This window comes from Accipiter gentilis, chromosome 17, assembly GCF_929443795.1.
Source record: "Accipiter gentilis chromosome 17, bAccGen1.1, whole genome shotgun sequence".
NCBI classification, from domain to species: Eukaryota; Metazoa; Chordata; class Aves; order Accipitriformes; family Accipitridae; genus Astur; species Astur gentilis.
The window spans coordinates 15403053-15421245 of record NC_064896.1 but is presented as its reverse complement, the minus strand read 5'-3'; the positions used below and the strand labels follow the sequence as shown (position 1 = coordinate 15421245).

General features: G+C 36.5%; 1 protein-coding gene across 7 annotated transcripts in view; it reads right to left on the bottom strand.

Annotated features, from left to right (window-relative positions):
- Positions 1-18193, bottom strand: part of SOX6 (SRY-box transcription factor 6) — a 381650-nt gene that overhangs the window by 253124 nt on the left and 110333 nt on the right. For 5 of the 7 annotated variants that reach the window (XM_049819846.1, XM_049819848.1, XM_049819847.1 and 2 more), the window contains exon 1: positions 17015-17554. The exons of the other annotated variants lie outside the window; for them this stretch is intronic. The gene's annotated coding sequence lies outside the window, so the exon portion shown is untranslated. Of the gene's footprint in view, positions 1-17014; positions 17555-18193 lie in introns of those variants that run through there. 7 annotated transcript variants of the gene reach the window in all.

Here is an 18193-nt window from a genome sequence, read left to right as displayed (position 1 = left end):
ACATAATAACTATCTGCAATTTAAAGCGTCCTTTAAAACAAAGCCCACAAAATGCAGAAGTTTGCCAATAGGTCAGGAATAATAAAAGCAAGCATGCATATGGATTCAGTGCTGTGGATTTATCCGGCATTGGTTAATGGTTTCTATAGAGATGGATGTCAATCTGCCTGGCCTTTCTTGTGTCAACAGTCAGTTACAACAAGGAAGATCATGGCTTTTGCCTTTGATTAGAAGAGGTATCTTTCCACAGTTTACTGAAGGTCACAGTATTTGCCACAAGTTCTCTCTTATTACAGATTTTATGTGAAATGTATATGTTTATGAAGCAAAATAAAAAGACAATTAGCTTCAGAAGTTTGGAGACAAAGTGCTGTTAAAGCTACATTTTGTACAAAGTTTTCCCGTCTGTGCTGGAAGATTTTTCACCTCAAATACAGCTTGTTCAAAAATTCACAGAAAATATTTGCATAATGCTAATTAAGCTGTCAAAAGGTAACTGTGGCATACTACTACAACCACATCACTGCCAACTTTCTAAATTCCTTGAAAGAGTAGGGACTCACGTTCTTGTCTCATGCTAACTTGAACTGAAAAAAATTCTTCTCCTGTTCATCGCAAAATGCCACCCAGGCTTTTATTTAACTATTGTCAGCAACACAATACTTCATCTTATTGCACAAAAATACGAAACAGAGTGAAATGCAGAAATATCGCATTGATAGCCAAACACGCAAAAAACTGACTACTGTGACTTGCAGTAAATATATAAAAGAAACATTTTCAGGAATTTCCCTTAAGGCAGCAGTCAAACCCAAAACCCATCTTGCTGCTGATGTTACCTTAGTCTATATTAGCCTGCCAGCCCATCTCTAGCAACTGCCTGGTTCACAGACCCAAAGTATAACCAATAAGCTTGCTAGTGTGGCATCGTAAGTCAATGGGAAAAACTAGTTTACTTATATAAGTATTAGGTTTAAAAGTCCTGCCTGAGCAACAGCATGAAATCTTTTATGCTTCCAAGAGAGATGCTTTCACGCTAATGAAATTTTGGGGTAGTTTGGAAGGAAGTGTTAAAGTTTGAAGTCCTGTCTGTCCTCCAGGTCATGTCTGTCCCTACAGGTCACGGTGCTGCTGCTGTACATTCCACTGGAATAATGCCTAGAGCATCATTTCGGCCAACCTGCTTCAGAAAAGGCTGCATTTCAGTTGTGCTGAATACAGAGAGGGACTGATCTATGTTCAAATGAAGTAAATGAAGAGACACCAGCTGACTGCAAAGGTTTTGGGATGTGGCCTATAATATGCAAAGTGTTTTGGTGGCAGAGGAGATTTTCTTTGTTTGAGAATGGGATGAGCCCAATTTTCAAAAATAAGAAATATTTTACAATGAAAGCATTACAGATCAGGGAAACAAAGGAACTGGTTGTTATTTGCAATTGTGTTCTGTATATGCCATTTTAATAAACTGTGGGATATGACAGTTGGTGGTTTACTGTTAGTTCACCCAAAATAAATGACTGTATGAATAAACCAAATTATTAAGTTAGTTTTCACTCCTAGGCTTTCACAGCCTGAAGCAATAAGGACAAAAGAGAATGGCAGAAATGGAGTTCCCCTGGTCCTCTGCACTGTGACATCCAAAGAACTGGGGGCAGGCACTGCACCGGGATACTGAAAAGTCCTTCCTCAGCTGGAGAGAACATGGAGCTGGGAGAGTGCTAAAATATGTGCAGGAGGAGACAGTGAAAAGCTCCTACCCTTCGGTTCGGATGCACTGTCCAACGATTGCAGGGGCACTGGCACGGGCCCAGAAGGAAGGTATGGACACTGCAGGGCTGACAATCCTGCCACGTTTATTAGTGGTAAGCTCCAGGAAATGTTCCACATAGCCCTCATAGTTTTCTGGCTTCAGACTTAAATGCATACACGCATACACTCACTCCATCCCTTCTTAAATTTCCTTTGAGGTTCCAACGTACTGCTGTTTTACCCTCAGGAGCTGCTTCTCCCCACAGGCTCTGTGCTACACTCTTTTCTGCCATCCATAATAGCCAGTTGCACATACTGGGAAGAATGCATTTTGTTACTACTTTGATGAGACATGGCCGTATAGTAAGATGTACATATTGACGAAGTGGTCTCACTGAAGTTATCGCTGATCTAAACGAAAAGATAAGGAGTTCATTACTTATTCCCTGCTCTCACAGAAAGTACCATTTCCCAGGTCCAATGGGTTACTTATCACCTCCTTTGAGGCCTATAGCCGTACTTGTAATAAGATTAACAAAAAGAGATCTCAGATATCGCTGTATAGAAAGACAACTTGGGGAGGGAAAAGGAACAAAATTCCAGAAGGGAACTTCTTGTACCCTGAAGAGACAGGAGATAGGTCTGTGAACTGAGCCTAACAGCAAGAAAAGAAGAAATCCCGTGTGGAGCTGGATTTATACACACATGAACCTTGTGTATGTGTAGATATATAAATGTATGTATCTAGATATATGTGTGTTTCTTTGTGTGTTCATACATTTATTATATACACGATTCAAGTCCTAAGTATGCAAAGAGAACATGTGATCTATCCTTGTGGGTTTTTTCCCCTGTACCCTGTTGTCCAGATGTAAGGTGTGAAACACATCCAAGTTCCTTAGAAAGGAAAGTGTTGAGCCAGGCAGTTCAGGCTGAGCTGTTGCAGTTACCACTCCATTGAAAATGAACAACAAATTCAAATAACAGAGGCTGTGTTTGATTCTGGATCTTTCTGGGTTTTGTTTCTCTAGTTCCCACGCCCACAGTCTCACCTCTCTCCCACCTTTCCCTACTTACCATAAAGTTATGATGCCCTTTACTATAATAATGAATGGAATTCCCAGATTATTATTTTAGAGGCTTAACTGATTCTTAGTGTTTTTTATGTGCTTAGCACTTATACAAAGAGGCTTTTTCATATGTTTTTCAGCAAATATAGAAATAGGCTTGGAGTCAGTACTCATTTTAATAGTTTCAACAGATAGCCATATTTATTTCCAAAGATTTTTTTTTTCCCTAATTGCACTTTTGCATCACTCTGCATGTAGTTGTGCTACACACCCATCTATAAACCTGGACCTATCACCAGCAAGTAGAATATCTCCAGCCTTAAAGGAATTTTTATACAAACATATATACCTGCACAATACTCAGTGCACAAAACTCTAAATACATATAAGAGTGAGACTGTCAGAACCTCACTTCCCCTTCTGCATGTTATTTATTTCCAGATAATCTCAGCTGAGAGCTTTCTAGTGCTGTCACTATGGCCAATTTTATATTGGATATTTTTCTCGATACAGATGTGTAGCTATTTGCCTTTCCTTTACTTCTCTGTAAATGCCATACGGACAGAAATCATTGAGTCACCAGATCATACATTTATTTTTATGATATATTATGCTGTTTGATGTCATGTTGACATCTAATTGATGTTGGTTTTGCTTTTTTTTGTCTTTGTTTTGTTTCTTGGTTTCAATAAAAAGAGAATTTAAAAAAGGCTGTAGAGTGATGACTTAAGGCACTGACAGACATGAACATAGTATGCATCTCTTTTATGATGTGCTGCTGAGTAATTGGGTATATTTCTAGGTTTAGATAACATATAGGAGACCTCTGAATTTTTACTGTATAGTGAAATATTTGTGTAAGCCTAGCCTATAACCTCAAAAGAACTTTTTTCTCTAGCAAGAAGTACATACAGAACATGTTTTCAATAAGGGCTTAACCCATGATTTAAGAGTCAATAAAGAAAGGGTTTCCATAAAGAAATGAGAAAGCAACAATAGAACTAAAATACAACACACCGAAGATTAGATATGTTCAATCAGCACAAGAGTGTCTTTGTACAGTAAAGAGCAGAAGGGGATGATTAATAGTAAAATGGTATGTATGTCAAAAGAAAAATAAATGCAATTTAGACAAAGTACACACTTATTAACAGAGAACATCATTTACAGTTATTCAGATGGGAGGAAGGCAAGGATGAAACTAGCAGTGAATGTATTTCACAATGTGAAGTCACATTCATCTTGGTTCAGGGTTCCCCCCACCCCCACTACAGCTGCAAAATAAAAATACTGGTGAAATCCTTGCTGGAATAAAATTAATGCCTAAGTGCCCAGTGACTTCAGCAGAATCAGGATTTCACTCAAGGTATTTTAAGGTGCAGCTTTACTAGGCAGACCTGGATCACCAATAGGAATGGGTCCACAAATATCCCCAAGGTTCCTGCAGCGCACCCACTGCAGACACAGCCAGCTCTAACAGCCTTGACACCAACCAGACTTTTTAAGGAGGGGCTGAGGCTACAGACCCACTCGCACTCCTCCTTCTGAATAGTAACAGGGTCAATAAATGCCTGGGGCTCTTCTAGGTGGCTTTACCAGGCACTGGTTTGGGGGCACAGAATGTGGGGAGGGAAGGAGGGAAGCTGGCACTTTGACACAAGCGCAGAGACCGGCTTCAGCTTAGACCAGTGAAAGGCAGATTAACGTGCCTGACAGACCAAGTATCTGCCCAGCACCTACCAGAAAGCTATCATGTGAAACCAACAGAACGGTTGCAGAGAAATTACTTCTGCGTGGTAATACACTACGAAAAGATTTTGGGAGGACCTCCTCCATAATTGCCAGAAATGTTATAAAAATGACCAGCTGTAAACTTAGTATTTCAAATATTCAAGTTTTGAGCTAGAAAGATACAAATATGTTATCAGATTGTATCGTTCCCTTCAGAACCACAGAGCTCCCCGGAGGTGCCCCAGCAGTGTGCCAATCCAGCCTGCTTGTGAAAACCAGTGATTCACCTTCCACAAAGAAAGACAACTGTAACCAAATATATATAAAACAAGGGAAAATACAAGACAGAATAAAAATTACCATTTCACTCTGCATACAAGAAACACTTTATAGGATACCTCCATAAACACCACCCACGATGCTCTAATATCTCCAAATAAACCAACACAAAATAAATATGGATTTATAAGAAAGGCAAGAAAGGCAAATTTCAAATGAAGAAGAGAGTCTGGAGAAATTGTAAATTAGAGAAAACAAAGTTTAAAACATAAATGTTTGTTCAAAAGTAATTCTAGAAATTGCTACCACTCCTACTTTGTGTACATAATTACACACAAAATGGGGAAAAGGAAGAGAAAGAAAACAAGTGTTATAACTCCATCAATAATTATCTGGAGGACATGAAAATTTTTTGAGTTTCACTCTCCTGATATACGGTATCAGTAGAAACCAGACAGGGAATTAAAGCCCATAATTCACAATATGCATGGTTTTAGTGCACATGAGATATAAATCAAAGACAAAGTGGTAGATCTGAAACATACATCTCAAAACACCCACCCTCAAAGCTCCTTCTTAACTACCTCTCTCAAAATCCCAAGCTGTTCCAAAACTATTTTGATTATGGTCTAATCTACTCTGCATGACCTTTGCAGAAATGATTCTTTGCAACTGTGGCAAGTCTACCACTTTTGTTAGATGAATGACTCCCTCCATTTGCAAGGAAGTTCTCAGAATGTCCGCATTATAGGACTATTATTGCCAGAACTCATTGAGCTCTTGCTGTGTTCACAGATTTAAATCTGAAAGCCAGAAATTATAAACATATACCTCATTCAAGATAGTACACACAAGCACAGAAGCATACAAATTATTTCAGTAATGTACACTATAGTTACAGAAAGATGACATCAGAAACCTTTATTAGAATCAGACAAGAGCCTCAATTCTTAAATCATCAACTCACATAATTTCTCTTTTTCTAAACTCCCTTTGATTTCTTTGCCTACTAAATCCAATTGCTATACAAGCTAGTGTTAGATGCTCTTAAAGTCACACAGAAATTTACCTACCCAATTTAAACCATATTTTCCTGACATAACATACTATATAGTGGCAGTATAGTGGAACACCATAGAGAACTAAGCCTTGCTCAAATGGCTTGCCATCTTGAGACTCCTACAGTTTCTATCTCCAGTCATCAGTTGTCTTCAGGATTTTACACTTTTTGAAGACAGGTATTTCTACACCTTCTAACTAATCTTCAAGTCTGCTTGTACTGTAGGACATGGATGCAAACATTTAAACAGAAATGCTCCACTGTAATCCTAAAAGACAGCATGAAAAAAATCACCAGAAAGATAACAAATAAAGAGAACTTAAAACCTAACTGAGTATTCCCACTTCCTAAGTCTGTAGGTGGAAAACAACATTTCACCTTTATCAGTATAGCCTATTAGTTCTCTCTGTTAATGAAATAATGAGAAGACATGAGAAGGTCAAGGAAATACGTAAGAATGAAAGTGGTAAAAGGAGAGAGAATCCTTCAAAATATATTATGGACAGTGTCAATAAATGCGAATTAAGTAATTTCCGTCATGTCCCGTCCCCCCCTGCCACAATCCCAGGTAAGTATATAAGTTATTTGCAGCATTATTATTACTCTAGCAACATTGTAATACAATTGTTTCATTAACAATCCAGTCCCTGTTATTCTAAGTACTATGAAGTAAATTACGATTGTCACACAAACGTACATCTAAATTACAAACAATATTCTCACTAAAAAGTATCCAGGTTTTTATGAAATTTTTGAGGAGGTGATCTGATTTTAGGACTGTCATACTTTTAAGGAAATATAGATTGACTTAAGTAAACATTGCAGGAAGGAGCTCATGCTCTAGGCTTCACCAAGCAATCAGCAAGGCATTTGACACGCTACAGAAAACCTGCAAAATCCAGCAAATAAATCATGTAACACCCATTCAGTATCCTACAAAGCACACAGTGGGGAGCTGACACATTAACTGACTGTAATTTTCATAAACTGTAACATACTAAGAGCTTTATGACATACATGTGGTGAAATATATTCCTATGTATTATAAATGCACGTGTTCTTAAAGCACGTTAATCAAGATACTTCAATTACATCATTGGGTTGTGTTTGTTTTCAAGTTAGTGGCATCAAAAAATGTTGATTATTACAGTAAGCAGATTTGGGAAACATCTCCATCTCATGACTCCACTCTAAAAATTCCCAAGCTTTCGATGATGTGACAGTAGTATGTAACATGACAAAGGGACCAACCTGAGCAACAGAGAAGATAGATAACCTTGGGACACGTTATTGTCCCAAAGTGGTTCTTCCCTTGAATATGACCTTTTATATCAAATTACATTTTATACAAACTTGCTGAAAGCCTGCTCTTTCAATAAAAACAAATCTAGGGACAATGCAGGTTCCAAGGAAGCCCTAATGCCGTCCAGAAGGAAAGAACTGAAGATGATATGACACAGACCTCAGCTTTCAACCAAAGCCTCTTTCCTTTTGCCTTGGTGAAGATTTATACAACTTTACAGATGCAAACCTCACCTGCCTCTTACAAGAACAGCAAAAAGCAATTCTGCAAATGACAGAACACTGGCTTTTGAAGCCTTACATTGTTTTGCCACACACAGGAATAACTTGAGGTCCCAAAGGTTCGTAGTAGAACATGGCGCTTTGCCAACTCTCACTACTGCCTGCCAACCTGTAGATAATCTTCTTGTACTGTACTTCATCTGATACTTTCACATTTACAACCTTTTACAATACTCAGCAGTTTCTATTTAAATAAAAGTAGACAAGATTAAAAAAAAATAAACCTAAAGTAGGAAATACAGGCTAGATGTGAAAGCTGAGAGCATTTTCCTCTCTATTGTCCATTATTCTTTAATGTATCATTCTTTTTCTGCATGTAGGCCAAAAAAATAAATCCAATGTAAACACAAAAGGCAAATACCTTTTGAAGGCCAGGCAAATATTTGAAAAGCAAAAAAGAGATTCTGCTTTTATCTCTAGATCACCCTACAATTTAATGGTTAGTGGAGAGGGGTTTCTTTTTTCCTTTCTTGTTTTTCTTTTTCTCTTTATTTCAGGGAATGCAGCAGGGGCAGGCCCACACTTCATAGCTCATAGAATGGTTATCAACCTATAAACTGTAACAATGGGATAACGAAGGTCAGATAACTACACCGTGTTTGTTACAGAGTGGAGAGAAAAATTGGCACTTTCAAAAGGCTATAAGGCAACAAACCAACGTATTAAAAACCTTGATCCAATATTAAACTATGAAAATTACATGCCTGACCTTGTAATCTGATGTATGTATATGTAATGCATAAGTGCAGATTCCTGTATGGAGCTTAATGGTCTTTATGAGGTTTCTCAAAATTAAAGTAGCACCACTCCATGGACTAGAGAGAAAGACTTGGGCCTTCAGCTATGTCAGCAGTATGAAGTAGTACCACAGTATAAGAAAAAAAGAATATCCGGAAGCTAAAATGGTAAAGCTGGTAAACCATTACCAGTGAGCCCACAATCACCTAGTAGAAAGAGTAAATGACTACATATATGAGTAGGTAACTGAACTGATTGCAAAAAGTTGCTAGGTGGGAATAAAGCTCTTGAAACTGAAATGGAATACAAGCACCCTTTTTTGTCCCCTTATTACCAGTCCATCATTCTCAGGTCATTACTGAACACAAATATACAAGTGTTCAGTGGTTCAATAAGATGGGTTAATGCTCTCAGGCCAATAGCAAATCTTTACCAATCACACATGAATCCCAGAAATTCCTCAAGATAGATACTATCTAGTCCCTTCATTCAGAGCAGGATCATAATATATTGTTGTAAATATATATGAAAACTGCATCAAATGCCTCACCTATCTTATAAGTAAATAAGACTTTTGGCCTGCTGAGTTTTTTATCGTGTAACCTTTCATAAAACGCAAATTGAAAACAAAACCTCTGGAACTCCATACAATGAGAACCACTACTATCTTACATTGTATGCAAAAAAAATTTAAATTGTAAGTAAAATAAGGTAAAGCCATCAATGGTAATGTTATTAAAAATATTGATGTATTAAGGTAAGGAAATTTTTTATAGCAACAACTACAGTGGGAAAAAAAAAAGCCATACCCTTTAGTTTATTGCTTGCCTAGAGTAGCAAGAAAAGAATGAGAAGGAAAAAAGACCAGAATATACTGATCAGAATAAAAGGAGAGTTCTGGTTTAGGGCTCCATAATAAAATATGGTTTAATTCTTAGTCTCTGTATATGAGACAGTATTAATAAGTATATATACTGTGAGGTAAAACTTTCAGCTTAATTAGCTGGTGAGAGTGAAATGTGTTACATCAATAGGACAGCATTTGGTAAGTTTGCCGCAAAATCTGCCTCTATAAGGTAAACGGTGTAATCAATGGCTAATGTGATTCTCACTCAGTTATCCACACTCTTAGATCATCTTCTCCAATACAGATAAAATTTCCTGAGAATGAAATGTATATGTTTAGATTCTTCATTCTATATTTCTATATTGTCTTATACTCATCAATAGCTGATGTACAACATAACATGCTATCACACTTTTTAATACATGATTTCCAACCTGCAAATATTCTTCTAAACACTAATATAAAATTATTGTGTAACAAAGGGTTACATTTCTCTAAATTTTCAACTATACTTCTCTGTGTGACTATGGGCTGATAGAGGTTATTTAAGGGCCATCTGCTATAAGACTTTTAAAAATGTATGAACAAATATATTTCCACAAAAAGGTCACTCGGAGTATAAACAAAAAGAAGTGACTTTGGGGTTGATCACCTGTCCACTGACTTCAGGGGTGTAAGAAAACCTTTTATATATGTTCAAGCTGTAGAGTATGTGTACTTTATTATCTTTTATTTGAAAAAAAGTGATAAACACTCCTAAATAAAGAGGTTTGATTGGCTAAGTAGCATTAATACTAGAAAACAGAATTAATACTTGCTTACTCTTGTAGGAAATATTTATAGATAAAAGCTACAAAAAAAAAAATATCTACTTTCTAGCATTTAAAAAAAAATAATCTAATTAAGCATCTGAAAGCTATTTTGATAAGGTTCATTTTCTGTTTTCACAATATAACAGCACGTTAAAAGATTACGGTATTCCACAGGAGAAGAAACAATGAGAAAAGGAATTACGTTCCAGACTACCACATAAATTAGGGGATACCAGCCCTTCATGGTGAGATTTATCACGATCATGAGCATGGTACTACTACAGATATTGCCAGGAAACTGATTTTCTTATGCCTTTTCCCTTGAAGCCCTTGTAAAAAAACCCAAGTTGGCAAAGAACATGGATATGATCTCTATAATCTCTAAAAGCAATTTTATAAATATCTTAGGTAATAAGTAAACACGTACAATGTCCAATTCTCTACCTGTTTTATATTAGAAATCCTGAACTGACCCATGCATTTCCTAAGTAAAACTGCTAACAATAGCCTGGAAGATTCATAAGCATTCTAATCTACTTGATTTTATCAACTAATTCTCAATATTTTTGCTGAGACTGTATTACTCCTCTAGATTCTACATCATCTCTGAAAGTAGAATGATGAGACAGACAATATATATAAGGAAGTGTGAAGTTTTGTGCCTAATATTAATATGAAAATTACACAGGGCATTACTATGCATATGTACATAAATGACCATTAGACAGATGCATGTGTACGTTCACATATACATATATATGCAAATACATGTACATATTTGCATATGCAGTAATACATATAAATAAAAGACAAAATGGACTTGTATGCATGTACTTATGCATTTGTGTGTATGCTTATACACACACATACAGAAATATGCAGATAAAAAGATCTATAACCTGCATATAACTATATGTTGTTTAGACAGACAGACATATACATAACATGGAGGGAATTCACTAAGCTATTTGTTACTAATGAGGACTACAGTAACTGACATAGTGTATCATATTGCAGGATCACAGTGTTTGCTCACAAATTTTCTAAAGCATGGATCACTTCCTAGTCTGGGTCTAAAAACCACAGTACAGGTTCACAAAGCAATATATTTTTTAATAACAATAAATATTTTTTTCTTCCAATTGCTTACAGTGTGGTTCAGTCTCTCTAGACTTGGTTGGTATCAGTCAACCCATTTTGTATGGTTTTAATAATTTATGAAGATACATTCAGATATACGGGCACATTTTTAAAGTAAAACCGTTGCTGCACTGCTGGAGCTGCAGAAGTAAAATCAGAACATCACTACTGATGAATTAAAATTCAACTAAAAATTAGTTGTGTTTCACTAGTACAGGTGAAGTAAAGTAAATCATTATTCCTACATATACCTCTGTGCTGTTGAAAGTGTGCAGGCAATTTTGTTTCTACGACATCTATGATCATCTACCACCTAAGGTATGTTGATTGTACCCTTAAAGGCTAATGGTGTGACAGTGCAAAAAACATTCAGAAAAAGGCTCAATAATTTATTTGCTGGCACAAAGCTTCCTTTCTAATTTATTCCCTGAAAACCTCAGGTTTAGGAAAATGGGAAAATGACATTTCTCATACAATGCAGAAATTATTATTATTGATACTAGCAGATGAAGCAGTCACTTCTTAGTCTTTCCTTTCTTCACTTGCTACAAACAGCTAAAAGCAGATAGCAGACGACAGAGGACACAGTGACTGGATTACATGTATGCAGCTGTAGGGTGCAGGAGAGAATAACCCTGATGAAGTCCATACAGTAACTTCAGAACTATATCAGTATAGCTCAAAGCAGAATCTGACCCTCCCCAAAAACAAAAAAACAGCTACTACTAATTATTATTTTAGTTGACTTCAACATCAGTTCAACCACTTAGCTCTTTCGTTGAAATAGGGAGCCTAGGCAAGTATGCACTGAATGCCTAGATCTGAATCCTGACAAGCAAGAGAGGCTTATTATTCTCTTTCTTATACCATAGCAGCTCCCTTCCCAATAGGAATTTAAAATAAAACAATGTATCTCTCCTGCAAGGTTTTATTTGGCCTTTACATTAAACAACACTCTAGATTAGTAATCATCTTTACCAGACAATTGTCATGGGGTCACTAGCAGCTACTTTATTTTCCCTCAAAACTGTGTAACATGATGATAGCGTTATATGGACTACAAGTGATGGGAAAAGTAGAAAGAAGGGAGAATAATCAACAACATACTAAAAATATTTCTTTCAAAGAACAAGCAGTTTATTGAAAAATCACAGACAAGAAAGATTCAGCATAAGCACTAGTAAACCATATATATTACCTCAATAAATGCTAAAAGCCTACCACAGTAAAGGAAGAACAAAGACATTTGTGATTTAGCTCACATTTTTCGATCAAAAATCAGGGTCTATGCTTATACATATGGCTTTTTTTGAATCCAAGTTAATAGGGAAGTAGAACAAATGTCTTTAAATTGGAATTAAACAAGTACAGTCATGCTGAAAACTCTGTTTTGAAAAAAAAAATCAACATAAACAGTCAGGATTTGCCTGCTGCAGTTCTCACTAAGGTTTAAATAGATGATTCTCCCACTGTAAAATGACAGGAAACGTGCACATGCACATGAACTGCTAGACAGCAGACAAACTGTTATATATTGTTTACATTATCCATCCCTGTCCAGAGGTAGAAAGGCCCAAAGGATGTCACTGAGTAGTAGTGGCATCTGTGCATTATAGCTGCCGCTGAAGTGCCCCGCTTTGGCCTTCTCCCAGTGCAATGGAATTTGGTTGGTTTGACCTATTTAAGCAGAAGCGCCCCGACAAATCTCCGCTCTGTTCTGAACACTACTGTTTGCCTCCTACACTGAGCACCTGCACATCACAATCTCATCAGCCTGGTTAGTAAAACAGACCCATTTGTGGGACAACAGTCAATCTACTGTCCTTTGGCTTTCACAAACTTGGGTGAATACAGCTAGAGCAAATTTGCTGTGGGTTTTGTTTGTTTGGGTTTGGGTGGTTTTTTACTACAATTAAAACATTTGGTCTAAAGGCTCCAGAATAACTAATAACTGCACAAATACTGATTTGTACTATCTTTGGAAGAAATACCAACAGATTCTCCTCTAGCAGCTATAAAAATACAACTGAAGCCTGTGGAGTAAAAGCAGTCAGGGGATTACATTTTACAGTTCTATGGATGTTACATACTATCATCCACTACTACCACAGAACTGTATTCAGATGGTGAAAAATGACACATTTGATTGCTCCAGGATTTAGTAGCTGAAAATAAAGTAATGTGTCTTTGAGAAATACACTGCTTCATGAGTACGTCTTTTTAAAAAAACTATTGGAATATGTTGGATGTAATAAGGAACACATGTAACTCCTACCTCTGATGAAGAAAAAAAGGAAAAAAAAAAAAATGTTTTCTCCTAGCAGCACATGATTCAATTAAGTCTTCAAGCTCTTCTCTCTTTGCAGCTGTTTAAAATACAGTTATTTTCCATAAGACAGTAAAAAGGCTAGTCCCAAAGGCAAAATGAAGTCTTACAAGATTCCTCTCTACATTATCAGACAAGGATCCAGTGCTAATAAACACCTATGTACCTAACTGGCATTTTTGAAAACATGGAACATTTAGCAGCTTGCACTGAAACCAAAACCCACAAGACATTAGGCCTGTTTTATTCAGGTGTTTAGACTAGGTAGGTTTAATTCGTTTTCAGTTCTAACATTTTACAATTTATTTTCTTCTAGAAGGATAGTTCTAATGTTTCTGTATTCTCTCTTTAATATCTTGTAGAGAGAGACACCTATATGCAAAGTCACGAGTTCACCCTGGATTTATCCTTTTTTCATGACACAACCTTGTAATTTTACATCCGACCACTCTAAGCTGCTGATGCTCCATAAGGACACTGTAAAAGCCAGAGTTGTTCATGAGCTCTTTTGGTAATATAACAGCCTGAAGCATGGCTAAGCACCAGCTGCACCGTATTTATCTACTTGTTTATGAAAGAGTTTCCCCCTCATTGTGTAGATAACTGACCTTAGCCATAGCTAATAAGACATGAGCTTCCTTGAACTATGCAGCTTCACACTGAATCTTATAAAATACTTCAGTGTTATCCATATAGCCTCACTGAGCTCCTAATGAACTGAAACACATTCTCTCTCCAGTACTGTCATCACAAACAAGGTGTGGTCCAAGGCACAAAAATAACCTGGCCCAACCTTTGCTTTCACCATCTGCTTCTGTAGACAAGCTTCTTGCTGACTATCACCAGGTTTTTATAAAGTAGAGAATCAAGCAACGTATAGATATTTATGCTCCACCCTACCCATCATCTCATCTTACTGTCCCGACCACGTAGTGACAAGAATGGCTTGATTGCTGCAGGCTAACTGCTTCAGCAGCCCCCCCTAAATTGCAGCTGTGTTTCCAGATGTATGTCTAGTTAGTCAGAGACCTCTGGAACTTCATCACTTCTCCACCTTAAGCCTTTAAACAGTCTGGGATCTACACAGTCTGCGTTGAAGAAAAGGCAACAACTTTACTTAACATGAAAACCCTGCTCAGTCAAACTAGTTCCACTAAATCAGATGATGTTCTTATCAATCTATTCCAGACATGACGAACTTTTTCTTTTTTTCCTCCTTTTTTTTTTCTTTTTTTTTTTTTCCTTTTTTTTTTTTAAATAAACAACTGAGAAGCTACAACTGGCAAAAAAGCAAGGATCATGGCAGCTGTAGAGCCATGCTGAACTGACTTGTAGGGGGACTTTTTCCACGGGTTACACTATGATACTTTCGAATTTGAAACAAGTCACCGGAATGAGCGCAAAAGACAGTTTCTGTTTGATATCTTTTGTTTCCATTTTTCATTTAAGAATATTACTTTTACTGCAGTTGATTTAAATTATAATAATTAAATAACAGTTAATTTACACTGGCCTACAGATGGGGCATTCAAGACTTCCTCTTCAGTTGCAGGTAGTATTTGATGATTTAGGATTCTCCCAATAAGCTAATACTTGTAATAAATTTTTAAATGGTTATGAAAGTCTGTCAGTTGAACCAGCACAGTGCTAGAGCTCAGATGTCAACTACATATACATACAAAATATCCTGAAATACTATGAGAAAATCCAACCAATTTGTCTAATTTGTGGGTTAGTATACACATAAGTAATACAATCACCTTAATCATTCCAAATAAGCATACAGAGAGTTTCATCTTGTTTTCCCCCCACCCCCCAACAGCACTACACTAGTTGTTCCTGATGATGTTCCAAGCAGAGCATTCCAAAGAGTCACTCGTGCAGGAAAACAGTTGAGCTAAACTCAAGTTGCCAGCTTTTTTCTAATTTTAAGTTTAGCTTTCCCATTCTGAAGCAAGCATTCTTCTCCAATACTAGTTAAAAGAGCTTATCTAATTCAACTTTCATTTTTTCCTTAAACATCTGGGAAACTTCATTTCTCTAATCAGTTTCTTACTTTCTTCCACTAATTACAATCTTGTTTTTTCTACGTATATAATTTCCTGTGTGATAATTTTTTCATCATTGGTTTTCTTGCTCTTTATATATTTCCTAGATGCTGGTGTTCAAATTCAGGCAAAGCAGCTTATTTGTTTTGTGCCCATTCTCCTTAAAATACTCAGATAAAATGTGCCACAAGAAGTTATTTGCCTCTCTCTATACCTGAATATTTAGCATAGCTTCCAAAATGCCACTATTTGTTGCCCTGATAGCTCCATCATCAGGAAATTCTAGGATTTTAATTTACTCTAACGTGACGAGCCGCCCTTCAGAAAAATTGGCCACCAGCTGTCTCTCTGCTCGAGTAGGCCAAAGTCACACGCAAAACAATGAAGCCAGTCAGACAAATGCCACTTCTCCGTCTCACTTTCCTCACTGCCTGTTCTTCCCTTCTTTCTATTTCTCCTTTGCCCTAGGCCACATCTTAATCCCATTCTCAAAATCAAACAGTTTCTTCCTTTCCGTATGGCTCATGAAAGGTTACCATGTAGAACTAAATTGCTACAGGGGCTCAGCCTTCAGATTTGGGTTACTTTCAGTTTTTATCTGTATTTTCATTCTTGTATCACCACAATCCCTTTCATGTAGCTTTCAGGCTATTTCATAGACATAGGCTAAAATCTGGAGATGGTAAACTCTTTTCTACCAAGACAGATACTGTAGTAATATAATATACATACTGAATTCCCTTCTACAAGCAAATCAGGATTTTTTAGAATGCTACTAAGTAACAGCAGACAACTTGGGAAAAGTTGTTAAATATTGTATACAGACTTTCTACAGTCTTAGACCATTATTTAAAAGGTTTTACACATCTCAAATAATAAACAAAATAGTGAAGACTACATTGAAAACGTAAATGTTTATCATACCTATTGATTAGTACCAGCAGCACAAATATAACAGGCAAATTTGAAAGTTTTCCCAAGAGAGAGCTTTGAGTCTTTAGAAAATTACCAAAATTATAAGAAGATTATGCTCAACTGATCCAATGGTTTGGTTTGCATTTCTCCATATAAACACAGTGGTATGTTTACCAAACATCCATTTCCTTCTAAACCCAGATCATAGAGTTTCTTAAACCCCACAAAAAAAGTTTTTTAATGACCACAAATGTGTTCACAATATCAAAACAAACTTGAATAAATCATTCATAGTGTGAAAACTGTAGTCTAATAACTCTGAAAGAAAGAGCTCCGCAACATAAAAGTTTCCGTAAACCTCCACAATATGTTCAAGCACAACTAAAGACAAATTTACGTAATATATTAGCTTGCAATTACAAAGGACTCTTCAGGTTTTTTAATCAGTTCTCACACTTAACCACAAACCAGTAAAGAATTGTTAGGATATTTCACAGTTACGTACATTGCATAGCTTAGAAATATATCTGCTTACCAAAGTTAAAGCACAATATTAATTTCTTTCATTCATTTGAGGAAACTGAGGATCAACATATGCTGTTTCATATGCTGATAGTTTAAGTAAATCAACAAAGATCCTTTTTAAAACTAAACTCTCTTACAACGAAAAACAGAAAGAAAAGACTTTATTTCTTTGAGAAGATGTGTAGCTTACCTGGCTTTGCCATTCCACACCGACAGCCTGAACAATATTATCAGCTCTTCAGGTACTAATTCTTGCTAACTGGAAGGATATTTTCTCTCTCACTGGATTAATAATCAACTTTCCTGATAGTTCATTTGTAATTCTCTGCTGGTTAACCCTTTGCAGGGCTCTCATTTTGAACTAAGCAGCCTACACTGTTCTGTTCATTTTAATACAAAAATAACAAAACATATGATAGTACATACATGACAATTAAATCGCGAGCTAAAGAAAAGGTTTAAGAATAAATTATCTTAAAAAACTAAAAGCTTATAAATACTTAAGACTTTCTTTCTCTTAAAGACTCTACTTACTAAACCTAAGAGCCAATAAACCAATGCGTCAACAAACTGAAAGCTGTAAAGTCCAATGGCTTATACAACAGCACGCTCCCATGAAGCTACTGCTCAACCTCTCATCTTCGGTCTACATGTAAATATGACACATGCCTGCTGAATTCTGAAAATAACATCTTTTACTATTGAATACTGTGCTGAGAAATTACCACTGTTATCAGTTTGTGCAAGGCCGTCCATCTGTGTTGTCAGAAAGCAAGAGCAAGAGTGGCCAGGAGTAAAAATGAGATAAGAGAGGCCCAGAATAGTTAAAAAGGGGGGAGTTCAAATAAGGTCAGAGCAGTTTAACATGGGATACCTAAGAATTATGTGTAATTTTATTTTTCAAAGGTAATAGTAGCAAATTACATACATTTTATCAGTTTCATAAGAATTCAATACATTTTGGCAGCTCTGTTGTGAAATGAGTAAAAAGATTATAAAACAAATCAAGAAAAAGGGTTTAGAGATCTAGTATAGGAAGGTGAAACATTCTGGAAATCCTGACCTAAAGAAACTAGTCTTTGTTTGGGGGATATAAGACAGGCCTGGGGATGTGCTTTGGTTGTGGACAGGGGGGTGAGGAAGAGAAAAATAAACTTGTTGCATGGATGACTGAGGCATAATGCTGCAAAAATGGAGAAATCATAAGAAAGGCTGGAAAGGCTGGTTTGGGGGGTGGGTTATTCTTTCTGGAAAACAATGACTTGGGGTTTTGGATGCTCTACGAAAAATATGAGATGATAGTTCTATTCACTAACAGAAATGCTTTCCTGGTAAATTGTGCTATAGCTGCTTTATTAAATAGTATGTA